Source organism: Dermacentor silvarum, chromosome 8, assembly GCF_013339745.2.
Source record: "Dermacentor silvarum isolate Dsil-2018 chromosome 8, BIME_Dsil_1.4, whole genome shotgun sequence".
NCBI classification, from domain to species: Eukaryota; Metazoa; Arthropoda; class Arachnida; order Ixodida; family Ixodidae; genus Dermacentor; species Dermacentor silvarum.
The window spans coordinates 149,060,980-149,074,944 of record NC_051161.1 but is presented as its reverse complement, the minus strand read 5'-3'; the positions used below and the strand labels follow the sequence as shown (position 1 = coordinate 149,074,944).

At 47.1% G+C, this 13,965-nt stretch overlaps 4 non-coding genes across 4 annotated transcripts; 2 read left to right on the top strand and 2 right to left on the bottom strand.

Moving 5' to 3' along the window:
- The first annotated feature begins 256 nt into the window (after nucleotides 1-256).
- Nucleotides 257-348, top strand: Trnay-gua (transfer RNA tyrosine (anticodon GUA)). Its single transcript is given in 2 exon segments — nucleotides 257-293; nucleotides 313-348. It is a non-coding gene; the product is annotated as a tRNA-Tyr (tRNA).
- Nucleotides 349-1,349: 1,001 nt separating this feature from the next.
- Nucleotides 1,350-1,422, bottom strand: Trnaa-agc (transfer RNA alanine (anticodon AGC)). Its single transcript has one exon. It is a non-coding gene; the product is annotated as a tRNA-Ala (tRNA).
- A 5,124-nt stretch (nucleotides 1,423-6,546) lies between these two features.
- On the top strand, nucleotides 6,547-6,638 carry Trnay-gua (transfer RNA tyrosine (anticodon GUA)). Its single transcript is given in 2 exon segments — nucleotides 6,547-6,583; nucleotides 6,603-6,638. It is a non-coding gene; the product is annotated as a tRNA-Tyr (tRNA).
- A 6,455-nt stretch (nucleotides 6,639-13,093) lies between these two features.
- On the bottom strand, nucleotides 13,094-13,185 carry Trnay-gua (transfer RNA tyrosine (anticodon GUA)). Its single transcript is given in 2 exon segments — nucleotides 13,094-13,129; nucleotides 13,149-13,185. It is a non-coding gene; the product is annotated as a tRNA-Tyr (tRNA).
- Nucleotides 13,186-13,965: the final 780 nt, after the last annotated feature.

Here is a 13,965-nt window from a genome sequence, read left to right as displayed (position 1 = left end):
TGCTGAGAAAACGGTTCCTCAACATGGTCAAAATACATGGAAAGCATAGGGCTTACCCTGTGGCCTTAAGAGTGATTAGAATGTCTTAGCGTACGGTTAAGCGCCAGCCGACGTTCAAGCCAGTCTGCGCTCCGCTAAAGATTCGGCGACACCGGTGAACCAGTTTCGCGCCGATCCTCAGCCACGCCTTCCTTCAGTTAACTGGGTCATACCGTCCGAAGTCTGTGCCTGCTCTTTAAGAGACCCTGCTTCCGCTCCGTCGATAGCTCAGTTGGTAGAGCGGTGGACTGTAGAGGCACCTCCAAGACAGGCATCCATAGGTCGCTGGTTCAAATCCGGCTCGACGGATATTATTTTTTTTCTTTGCGATGCAAATCAACTGAGTCTTACTTGTGCCTTGTGATGTAGCAAGAAATGCTAACGTCGGCTCTCCTCATGCGAAAAGGCAAATATTCCCACAGTTGTCTTCTGCTTTGTGAAGCGAAGCTAACGCCTCTCTGTTCGCATCTGTCGAGCAAGCATGGTAATGTAAACCTTAAAAATTGCAGTAAGTAGCACGTGCATCACCACACCCATCCACCCACTGATTTCAAATCGCTTGAGCACTGGTTCACTGTACCACACGCGGCAACAAAACAGCTCCTATGGGCTGCGTCGTGTGGCACGTGGAATAAGTGTTTGGAAGTCCTAGCTACCGTCGTACAACTCTTGGTTAGAGAATGTGCCGTTTTAGTTTCCCTTTTTCTAAACATTCAGTGATGTTGCCTCGTCATGTCGCAGTTGTAGTTTTATCCTCATCTTACAGTCCATGAGGTTGTCGTTGTTGTTGCGTAGAAATAGACTGCACTACACTAAGTAGGGCACTGAGGAAGGTCGACTATTCGTCTATATTCTTATCGGTTGTCTTTAAAGGAAGGCCCCTTTCAAATATATTAACTTGGAGGTGTTCAAAGAAGTCGCCGATCTAAAAACTCTGGCCGTGAATGCTTTCGCAGACGGAGGACTCGCTGAACACTGTGATGCGTTTATACAATATCTGTTCGAATGCGAAAAAATATTGTCAGGATAAATTTTCATAATCCATAAAGCACCTTAAACACAGCGAACTATTAAGACTAAGCGCGCTTATGTGAACGTTACTTTACCCAAGGGGACAAACAAGCGGAAAACCTTTCTGGTGAGTGCATATAAAAGCGCCATTTTGCAGTTCACCATAGCTGTGCAAAACTGAGTGGCTGCATCGAATTTTTCACAAATGAGTATGGCGGCATTGTGAAGAAAAAAAAAACACGAATGCAGAAAGGCTCACAATGATTTGTAACGCGTTTATCACTGGCACAAAAAAGTCGTGGAGGTGCTGGGTATCGATCCCAGTACCTCTCGCAGGCTAAGCGAGCGCTCTACCATCTGAGCTACACCCCCGACAAAAATGCTCGGTATCCGAGGTGCTACCGTATTGTCCTCTTTGCGTGAAACTAAGTCGAAGGAAAGCGAACGAGGGAGGTGAGGGCGGGGCGACGACCGGTTGCCGCAAGAATCTCGCTTCGCATAATAAAGAGATGGTCTATAGCTCGGAAGCTGTCTTTTGGATTGCGGTGGGAATCAGAACATCGTCTGTCACAATGACGTTAACGGGCACGCTTGTATTCCATAAACAAGGAGTTGTATTTTAACTTGATAGGCGTTCAGTGACGCAGAAAAGCCGTCGTTGGTGTCGGCGCAGGCGCCGGCATCGTTGGCGGAAACAATCATGCCGAACCACATCATTCCAAACCACCGCGATCTGCCAGGCCGTTCGCGTGGCGCAAGTCGTTACTGAACAAAAATTTCATTTCTCAAAGCAAGATCTGTCAGAAAAATCGAAAAGTACGACTTAGCCACAACCTACAGACGTTATAGCGTCGTATGTACGAGAATTCTCCTGAATGTACGAGAAAGATATATGATAAGCAGCCAGGGATCTGTGATTCCTATTGCATTCTACTCTAAATGCAAAGATTAAACGTCTACCAAATATTTAACTTTGCTATGAAAGTGGTGCAAAAATCACAAGTGGCGGCCCTTGACGATGAAACAGTGTCCACGAATCGGTGTACTTTCACGTAACCAAACACCAGCGCAGGAGGAGTTTAATTGTTTGGTTATAATAACTTATAGCCTAAAATTGTATTTTCAGTGCTTCTGCTAAGTTTAATGCTGAACCTGAGGACTCTGGTCGAGCTAAGAGGACACATTTCTACGATGCTATTTGCATAATCAGCTAGCACAAGAGAGCAGTAATTGGAGATCTCAGGGAGAGGCCTTCGTCCTGCAGTGGAAAAAAATATACACTGATGATGATGATGATGGTGATGATGATGATGATTTACATAACATGGCACCCCGTAAGCAAAACTATATGAAGCATACGCTCAACAAAAAAATTTCAGTTTGTTCGTAATGCAGTCGCACAAACTGAAATTAATCACTGCACTAGAAGGTTCGCAATACCAATTTAGTACTGCAGTGCATGATTTACATTCAAAGGGGTATATCAAGATAGTCTCTATCGCAGAATCTCGACTATGTGTATTTTTGCTCTGGGGAGTACGTCACACTTCTCGGTCTTGTTGATCATTTTCTACAAAGCAAGATTTTTTGCGACGAAGACTTTAGTACAATACAGGGAAATGCTTTGTTTGCTTACGCTTCATGCCCATTCATGCAAGCCAAGCAACACCACTACTTAGTTGTCCATTAAAGCAGTAAACACCACCTTGCGCCTAACTTCCTCATAAACTAAACAGCCAATGTGAAGATATAAATTTGTTTGAAAACAATTGTGTACAAAGACCAAGGTAACTATCAATGAGCAAACCTATACGAAGCCAGGAGTACAAACGGCAGTGCCTAACCCGAGCATTGTTTTTTTCTTGGTTACTTTACACTCACATCAATCTCTATAGAAACGCTAGTGTGACCATAGTTTAGAAAGACCACACACTTACCACCTTCCAAAGACCAAAGTTTGGCCTAACCAATGGCGCAAATAACTCCACCGCGGCCGCCTGCAGTAACATACTGTGTCATTCAGCAAACGAGTGCGCCATTCGAAAGAGCCTCCATTTTGTCCGAGTACTAGCAGCAGTTATCAGTAGCTATTCACAGAACCGACCCTCCCAATTTAATACGACGGCAGATGATGGCGTCGTGCCCATTCAGACGCCATGATCTGCCGTCATTTTGAATTGGGAGTGTTGGTTCCGTGTAGAGCACTGCATGGGCCGATTTTTGCGGCCCCAGCCCGGCGCGGGCCCGTTTTTACAATGGGCGGCCCGCCCGAGCCCGATCAAAACTTCTATGGCGAGACCCGGGCGCGGCCCGGGCCCGGAAATAATCTACGTTACCCGCCCGGCCCGGCCCGCCACCCCTTTACCTTAAGCCCGAGCCCGGCCCGAGCCCGGCTCGAAACCGGCCCGAACTCGGCCCGAGACCGAAAAATACATGTTTTTCAGAGTTGAGAAGCCCGAGAATAACTCGCAGAAAGCCCGAGCCCAGCCCGGGCCGGCGTCAAAAAACCCGAGCCGGGCCCGGGCCCGGGTCAAAAAGCACACGCCGTGCCCGAGCCCGGCCCGAGCCCGTGAAAAAACTGCTTTACCCGGCCCGGCCCGGCCCACGGGCCCGGCCGGGCCCGGGCTTTCGGGTAAGCCCGAGCCCGTACAGTGCTCTAGTTCCGTGAATAGCTCGATATCCGCTGCGTGCGACCGCGGTTTCGCCGCCTTAGTCACGCTCATACAGGTGTATATCTTGGGATGTTGGCGCGTGTTTGAGCGGATCTTCCACTAGAATATAATTGTAGTCGAAGCAAAGGTCCATGGGAAGAATTACAGATAGTTAGAGTACTGATTCCAGATGTAAAAAGCCTGACGTCCTAGAACTGCGGACTCAACTAGAACAGCATGGAAGCCAAACCGGAAAATATATAGCTAGATGGACGCGCCTGATATGTTTAATTATTCGCTGCTCCACGAAAGTTAGTAAATCTGGAAATAAATAATTGGACCTTTCACATGTAAATATCCGATTAACCTAAATCCTTTGTTCGTTACGGATAGAACATAGACTGCGCCGTGTTATCTGGAGCATGCGTGAAATAAGCTTAGGAGTGGAGAAAAGGTTAGTGCAGAAACTCCCCTGAGAGCTGGTTTCAGTGTCTTGAGCGTATAAGCATTTCCAGGTTTGGTTTGGTAAGCATTTCCATGCGGAATGGTTTTAGATGCGAAGCATCTTATGGTCGAGGCTATGTCACACCCTCTCTCCCTCCCTCCGCCGTGCGGCGTCCTTACCCCTACTGCGCATGCGCATCCTCCTCTCCCTCTTCTCCTCTCCTTGACTCATCTCCTCTCCTCTCGGCATTCCTCCTCTCCTCTCCGACGCTCCTCTCCTCTCCTGATTGCGCAACGAATGGCCACACCTGCGGCTCCGCGCGCGATAATGCGAAGCAGCTTACGTTAGAGGCGCGACGGTAGGCGCCCCAGAGGCACTGGCAACAGTCACCAACGCCGCGCGCGTTCGGTGCGAAAGCGGGCAAAACACCGACGGCGTCGACAACAGTTCTGCGCGTTGCTGGTGCTGCTGCAAGTCCAAGTTTATACAACTGATAAAACTACCTTCAGTCGACCTCATGGCTGCTTCGCATACTACTCAGGGTTCCCCTATACGGGAAGATGGTGTAATTTTTTTGCATTAGCAGAAGCAAGAACATAACTGTTACTTTCTTGATCGTCAAGATTCCTGAACACATGCTTTATTAGGTTCCTCGTAGACTCTGCATGTCATATAGACTGTGCTCGTGTGTCCCCCTTCACTGTGTCCGTGTCGATTGTGCGCACAAAATATTTCCCTATGAATTCTTACCAACTCGCCCAACTATCAGTTTTGCATGCCATATTTACGCTATAACAGAGTGTACATTTTGCCTACGCTAAGTTTTATTCATCGTCCAATTTGGTGACATTTAATGCGGCATGTAATTGTCTTGATTGCGGACAGCCATTTCGATCGTGGCTTTTTTCTTTGCTGTCATTGCGAACATCTTTCTACGCATTTGCCTTCTGTGGGTGGTACATACTTTGACATTTCGTTCACGATGTGTTCGATCAAAGAATAGCGCATATTACGATTCCATGAGTCCACAAATAAAGTGCCTATGTTCCTGCAATTATGACTGCGCAAGTTATATATCTTTCGCCTACATTATTGGATTTAAGACTAGTTCCTGCCCCAATAGCAACCGACAACCGGTATTTTCTAGCTCGTACGACGCGTTTCCTTCATTTCACTAACTTTCTCAGAGCCTACGTTGATATTGTGCCCCGTACTCCCTTACGCTTTCTTACGTACTTTTTCTCAACTTTCAATTTCTCGCCCCATGTTCCGACACTTAAGCACGTTGGTCAACTTGCGTCCTCTATTTTTTTTCCACTCGCACGTGCGCTCGGCACTTACCTGTTAGATGATTCACCGCACAGGTGCCTAATAGCTTACCATCGGCAATAGTCGTTATTTGTACTCGGGCACTAAAATGTCACGACAGAAAGCTGCCAAATGACGTCTATTAGCAAGGTTGTGCAGACCTCTCTTTGCTGCCACTCTGGCACTCAAGTTTTGCAGTCCTCATGGTTTTGGATTCTTCACTACCAATTCGGGTATGTTCAGTGCGGTGGCTAAAACCAAACGGTGCGGAAGATTTCCAAATATAAATTATATTAGATATTTAAACCCAAAGCGGGGTTCATATGGCAGGCTGACAGTACAAAATCTAACCACGCCACGCGTGTCGAGAAGACTACCGGTTGTCAGTGGTACTCCCAGGCGGCCTTGCAGTTCTGTACATATTTAGGGCTCGGTGAAAGGTGAAATGAACCCACCTATCCAAAGACAGTGAAGCCCGTTCAGAAAAATTCATGAAATATGTTCATACAGGAAGGAAGAAAAAAAAGAAGGAAAGGCAGGGAGGTTAACCAGAAGCACGTCCGGTTTGCTACCCTACACGGGGGAAGGGGTTTAAAGGGATGAAAAGAAAGGAGAGAGAGGGAAGAAAGCACTCGCAGTATAAACACATGCGGTTACATAGACTTCTATAAAGTATACCCTACAAGGAGTCGTATATACAGTGTAATATTCCACGTTTGTATAAACTCCCCAAGTGATTATGGAACGCGACGAACGAAAATCACGAAGTTTAGCTAGGCTAAACGGTAAGCCGACTGCAACGTCGGTGACATTGCGTGTTTCTGATTCAGAGAATGTCGTCTGTCCGCTAAACCGGCTCTACATATTTGGTCACAGTTTGAATACAGCGCAACTAATGCGCTTTTGTTTTCCCCCATAAATCTGGTGGGAATTTCTTAGCGTCCCGTTATGTTTCGGCCGATGTTCAAGCCAATCTGCGCTTGGTAAAAATTTCAGCGGCACTGGTGAACCAGTTTCACGCCGAATCTTTCAGTTAACTGGGTCATAGCGCTATCAGGAAGCGCCTGCTTTTTAAGAAGCGCTGTTGCCGTTCCGTCGATAGCTCAGTTGGTAGAGCGGTGGACTGTAGAGGCACCTTCAAGGCAGGCATCCATAGGTCGCTGGTTCGAATCCGGCTCGACGGATATTACTTTTTTCTTTTCGTCATTCTCTATGGGCCAAATCAACGGCGTGTTACATGTTCCTCGTGATGTAGCAAGAAATGCTACGTCGGCTCTCTGCATAAGCAAAGGGTGATCGTTTTCTCCAAGCCAAACAAAAGAAACAGGAATGATCTGCTTCAAGAACTGGGGGGCAGCACTCATTCTCACTAATTGAGGCAGACTGCTTTTTTGCGATACCATTATTCCCTGTCCGACTCACTACAACTCCTACCAACTTCGCCCCCGTCGAAATGCGGTTGTCACGGTCGGGATTGAACTAGCGACCTCGAGCAAAGCCATGTCCGTCAAGCTACCGCGGCAGGCCTAGAAGTGTTGATTTGACGTGCGACAGCTTCTGTAGTGTCGGCTAGACAATGCGGTGGTTTAATCTGGCGGTGCGTCTGCACGCCCTGCGTCGATTGTTCGCTTAACAAATTTGCATCGTGTTTATTTCTCAGAAATAGCAGAAGCGTATCGTACGGTGCCCACAAACGCTCATTTATGTGTATATTTATTTATTTATTTATTTATTTATTTATTTATTTATTTATTTATTTATTTAGTTAGTTAGTTAGTTATTTATTGTAACCTACCTTACAGGCCCCGATGGGGTATTGAGTAAGGGGGCTTAGTAGAAGTTATATAAGCAATAGGGGGGAAAATTCCACAACAACGCAGACAAGAAAAAGTAAACAAGGAAAGCATGCTACAACAGAGCAGTAGGAACTCTGTCGATATTACGATGCATGGAGGGGGGGGGGGGGGGAGGGGGAGCGCTGTATAAATAAGTCAGTAACCTGTAACACAAGAAGGAATTTTCAGCAGTATACATATTAAGAAAAAATTTGATTTGAAACACCACGTGAACATGTGTAGTTGCGCAGACAACCGAACAACCCCAGAAAACAATTCACTCCGCATGATCAGTAGGAAGATCAAGGGTTTGCTGGTGATATGAGCAATAAGTTACTGCCGAAATTTCACTCGCTTAGCTTTTTCGACTATGCTACCGAGAAGACCAACTGCCGACATTGCCGTCTGGCACGTGCAAGTGCAGGTGAGTTAAATGCGTCATTATTGCCGTAAACGCGCGTGAAGCTTAGGTTATTATATAGTCTATGTGACGTGTGTGGTGACGTATCTAAGCCTAAAATATCTTGGTGAAACTGATACGCGTATTTCTTAAATGAGCACATGAGGGTTATGTCAGGGTGATTACTTAACTGTGGTAGAGAAAGGGTGAGTTTACCTTGCGTTACGCTTGAGTGGTGATTATAATTTTGGCAAATGAAGCGAGCAGCTCTATTTTGAGTTGCTTCTAACATGGTAGTTAAATAGCTTTGATAAAGGAACCAGATCGACCAGGCCAATTCGAGTTGTTGGCGGACCAACGTTTGGAAAGCAAGCTTACGAATTAGAGACGGCGAGTTACGAAGGTTTCGACATAACTACACTAACGACGCGGCTGCTTTGGCGCATACGTTAGCAATAGGGGGGTCCTGGAGAAGTATGGAGAGACGGTGATGCCGAGATACCTAAATGAAGATACCTCAGAAAATCTGCTGGTTTTTATACTATATGAAAAGTTCGAATTTCAACGCTTTCTACTGAAAGACATTACTTTACATTTAGCCGAGTTTAAATTCATTAGACGTTTGTCACACCAATCGTTTATTGGGTTGCGGTCATCTTAAAGAATCTGGTGGTCTCTGTTGATGGGTTGATATATAATGCAATCATCAGCAAATATGCACAGGGATGATGATGTGTTATTGAGGAGGTCGTTTATATATATAGGAAACAGTACGGAACCAAGTACGCCCCCTGTGGTACACCTGAGGAAACATTGGAATGGGACGAAGAGAAATTGTTAACGGTAGTGAATTGCTGCTACCTGTTCGAAAGAAAATTTCGTAGCCAAGATAGAGTAAGTGAATCCAGTTTTAATGCGGATAATTTTATAAAGAAGCCACATTGGGTCAAATGCTTTTGAAAAATCAAGAAAGATGCAGTCAGTTTGTAAGTTTGAGTCCATGTAAAAGTGTAGATATATCATTAATTCCAGTAGTTGCGTCTCACATGACAAACCTCTTGTGGTCCCATGCTGCTTAGTGAAAAAGAAATTATTAGATCCCAGGTGATCATAAATGGGACGCGATAATTTGTTCCATCATTTCAGAACAGATGGAAGTTAGTGATTAGGGTCGATAGTTTCCAACTAGGTTTCTGTCACCGTTTTATATCTATAGCAATTATATGTACACTGCAAGCCAGATTTCTGCCGTCGGCGTAGCTGTCGCCGTGAGGTTCCTTGTGACGTCAACGGCGATGAAGTCGCCGCGTGCCGTATGCTGTATGTGCAAGTGAAAGGAAGCGAGGGATCCGCGCTTTCACGGAGAGCGAACGCACGGCGGAGAGCAAACGCGCGTTCTGTGCCGTGCTCCCTGAAGGGCTGAAGAATTAAATGTCTCTTTCCTCTATTACAATCACCACATATATAGAGCAAACGAAACTTCTTCCGTCACGCGAAAGGCCGTGGGCGGACGGGAGGGAGGGAGGGGAGGCGACGTTTAGCTGCGGCACCAAATGCCTATTTATATTGTGACGGAAGCGAGATGGAGGCAAAGGATGTATTTACAAAATATATACAGAGCAGGCTAGGGCAAGGGACGTCCTATCCGGGCCAAGAGCTAGCGTCTTCATCGTCGTCTTTGTCGCGCTGCCAAGCATCGCGTTGATCCATGTATGGATTGCTCCGTAACATCACTCTCCGGCGGCTGAAGCGCCGTCCTGGCGCTTGCTATGAAGGCGAGGAGCTAAAAGAGCCGTATAGATTCAACCGGGAAACATGAACAACTTCAGTTGGCAGCGATGAGGTCGAAGAATCAGGATCCAGGCGTACAATTTGGTAATTTACGTCACCGAGTTGACGAAGGACCTTGTAGGGCCCGGTGTAACGTGAGAGGAGCTTCTCTGATAGGCCAATGCGGCGGCATGGCGACCATAGGAACACCAGAGAGCCAGGCGTGAAGTGCACGCTTCTGTGTCGGCTATCGTAACGGGACTTCTGGGCTGCTTGCGAAGCAGAAAGTCGATCGTGGGCAAGTTGACGAGCTGCACGGGCTCTAGCTGCGACGTCACTGGGGTATTCAGTAGGCGAGTGAGGAGCCGAAGGAAGGAGAGTCTCGAAGGGCAACGCAGGATGTCGGCCAAACAGCAGATAAAACGGTGAATATCCGGCGGTGTCATGCCGCGAGGAATTGTACGCAAAGGTAACAAAGGGTAACGTGCAGTCCCAGTCACGGTGATCTGGTGAAATATACATGGCCAGCATCTCGGTTAGCGTTCGGTTCAGGCGCTCCGTCAATCCATTCGTCTGCGGATGATTAGCGGCGGTGAGCTTATGTTCAGTGGAGCAAGCAGGAAGGATGTGATCTACCACTCTTGATAGGAAGTACCTCCCGCGATCGGTGAGGAGCTGCTGAGGGGCGCCATGATGTAGAATTACGTCGTGTAGGAGAAAGTCAGCGACGTCTGTAGAACAGCTTGTCGGTAAAGCGCTGGTGATTGAGAAGCGCGTGGCGTAGTCTGGCGCTACCGCAACCCATTTGTTTCCCGAGATGGACGTAGGGAAAGGGCCTAGAAGGTCAAGGCCGACGCGGAAGAATGGCTCTGCAGGGATATCAATAGGTTCTAGCTGGCCTGCAGGCAGCGCTGAAGGGCGCTTGTGGCATTGGCAGCGTTCACAAGCAGCGACGTAGCGGAGCACAGAACGGTACATGCCAGGCCAGAAAAACCGGCGTCGGATGCGGGCGTAAGTACGTGAGACACCTAGGTGATCGGCAGTTGGTACGTCATGAAGCTGATGAAGAACACTGAAGCGAAGATGGCGAGGTAGGACAAGCAGAAGCTCTGGGCCATCTGAGCTCAGATTACGACGATACAGAACGTTGTCGTGTAGCTCAAACAGGCGAACAGAATGGTCTGGTGATGGAGAGGTAAAACGGTCGATGATAAGCCGTAAGGACGCGTCTCGTCGCTGTTCGGTGGGGACATCATCCAAAGCAAGGATGGACAGTACGCAGGCGTCGGAGTCAGGTTCAATAAGGTCGGGAGCATCGACAGGGTGACGGGACAAGCAATCAGCGTCCTGGTGCAATCGTCCAGATTTGCAGTGCACATCAAACGAGTATTCTTGAAGCCGTAATGCCCAGCGGCCGAGATGTCCAGACGGATCCTTCAGCGACGAAAGCCAGCATAGAGCATGATGGTCTGTAATTACAGAAAAAGTTCGGCCAAACAAGTAAGGTCTGAATTTGGTGACAGCCCACACTAAAGCGAGGCACTCGCGTTCAGTGATGGAAAAGTTTCGTTCAGGCGAGGACAGAAGGCGACTGGCGTAGGCGATGACACGTTCCTTGCCGTGCTGTGTTTGGCCAAGGACAGCCCCAATTCCATGACCACTGGCATCAGTGCGAAGTTCCGTAGGCGACGAGTGGTCGAAATGGGCTAGTATTGGTGGTGTAGTGAGTAGGCGGACGAGGGCAGAAAACGAAGCTGCTTGTTCGGGTCCCCACACGAATGGAACGTCTTTCTTCAAGAGTTCCGTAAGAGCGCGGACGATGTCCGCGAATTTCCGGACAAAGCGACGAAAGTAGGAACATAATCCTACAAAACTGCGGACGTCTTTGGCTGAACACGGCACGGGAAATTGTCACTGCTCGTACCTTGTCGGGGTCTGGTTGAACACCGGCAGCACTGACAAGGTGACCGAGCATAGTTATCTCGCGCCGCCCGAAACGGCACTTGGCGGAGTTCAGCTGAAGGGTGGCTCTTCGGAAGACGGCAAGAACGGCCGATAAACGGGTCAGGAGGCTTTAGGTATCTCGGCATCACCCTCTCTCCAAACTTCTCTAGGACCCCCCTATTGCTAACGTATGCGCCAAAACAGCCACGTCATTAGTGTAGTTATGTCGAAACCTTCGTAACTCGCCGTCTCTAATTCGTAAGCTTGCTTTCCAAACGTTGGCATGCCAACAACTCGAATTGTCCTGGTCGATCTGGTCCCCCTATCAAAAATATCTAACTACCATGTTAGAAGCAACTCAAAATAGAGCTGCTCGCTTCATTTGCCAAAATTATAATCACCACTGAAGCGTAACGCAAGGTAAACTCACCCTTTCTCTACCACAGTTAAGTAATCACCCTGACATAACCCTCATGTGCTCATTTCATAACTACGCGTATCAGTTTCACCAAGATATTTTAGGCTTAGATACGTCACCACACACGTCAGATAGACTATATAAGAGCCTAAGCTTCACCCGCGTTTACGGCAATACTGACGCATTTAACTCACCTGCACTTGCACGTGCCAGACGGCAATGGAATAGTCTTCTCGGTAGCATAGTCGAAAAAGATAAGCGAGTGAAATTTCGGCAGTAACTTATTGCTCATATCACCAGCTAACCATTGATCTTCCTACTCATCATGTATAGTGAATGGTTTTCTGGGGTTGTTCGGTTGTCTGCGCAACTACACATGTTCACGTGGTGTTTCAAATCAATTTTTTCTTAATATGTATGCTGTTGACATTTCCTTCTTGTGTTACAGGTTACTGACTTATTTATACAGCGCTCCCCCTCCTCCCCCCCCCCCCCTCCATGCATCGTAATATCGATAGAGTTCCTACTGCTCTGTTGTAGCATGCTTTCCTTGTTTACTTTTTTTTGTCTGCGTTGTTGAGGAATTTTTCCCCTATTGCTAATATAACTTCTACTAAGCCCCCTTACTCAATACCCCATCGGGGCCTGTGGGTAGGTTACAATAAATAAATAAAATAAATACTTAAATAATAATATATAACTCAATATATATATATATATATATATATATATATATATATATATATATACATAAATGAGCGTTTGTGGGCACCGTACGATACGCTTCTGCTATTTCTGAGAAATAAACACGATGCAAATTTGTTAAGCGAACAATCGACGCAGGGCGTGAAGACGCACAGCCACATTAAACCACCGCAGTGTCTAGCCGACGCTACAGAAGCTGTCGCACGTCAAATTAACACTTCTGGGCCAGCCGCGGTAGCTTGACGGACTTGGCTTTGCTCGAGGTCGCTAGTTCAATCCCGACCGTGACAGCCGCATTTCGACGGGGGCGAAGTTTGTAGGAGTTGTAGTGAGTCGGACTGGGAATAATGGTATCGCAAAAAAGCAGTCTGCCTCAATTAGTGAGAATGAGTGCTGCCCCCCAGTTCTTGAAGCAGATCATTCCTATTTCTTTTGTTTGGCTTGGAGAAAACAATCACCCTTTGCTTATGCAGAGAGCCGACGTTAGCATTTCTTGCTACATCACGAGGAACATGTAACACGCCGTTGATTTGGCATATAGAGAATGACGAAAAGAAAAAAGAAATATCCGTCGAGCCGGATTCGAACCAGCTACCTATGGATGTCTGTCTTGAAGGTGCCTCTACAGTCCACCGCTCTACCAACTGAGCTATCGACGGGACGGCAACAGCGATTCTTAAAAAGCAAGCGCTTCCTGATAGCGCTATGACCCAGTTAACTGAAAGATTCGGCGTGAAACTGGTTCACCAGTGCCGCTGAAATCTTTACCAAGCGCAGATTGGCTTGAACGTTGGCCGGCACTTAACGGGACGCTAAGAAATTCCAACCAGATTTATGGGAGAAAAAAAGTGCATTGGTTACGGTGTATTCAAACTGTGACCAAATATGTAGAGCCGGTTTAGCGGACAGACGACATTCTCTGAATAAGAAACACGCACTGTCACCGACGTTGCAGTCAGCTTACCGTTTAGCCTAGCTAAACATCATGATTTTCATTCGTCGCGTTCCATAATAACTTGGGGAGTTTATACAAACGTGGAATATTACACTGTCTATACGACTCCTTGTAGGGTATACTTGATAGAAGTCTCTGTATGAACATATTTCATGAATTTTTCTGAACGGGCTTCACTGTCTTTGAATAGGTAGGTTCATTTCACCTTTCACTGAGCCCTAAATATGTACAGAACTGCAAGGCCGCCTGGGCGTACCACTGACAACCGGTAGTCTTCTCGACACGCGTGGCGTGGTTAGATTATTGTACTGTCAGCCTGCCATATGAACCCCGCTTTGGGTTTAAATATCTAATTTATATTATTTTTGGAAATCTTCCGCACTGTTTAGTTTTAGCCACCACACTGAACATACCGCAATTGGTATTGAAGTATCCAAGACCATAAGGCCTGCAAAACTTCAGTGCCAGAGTGGCAGCAAAGAGA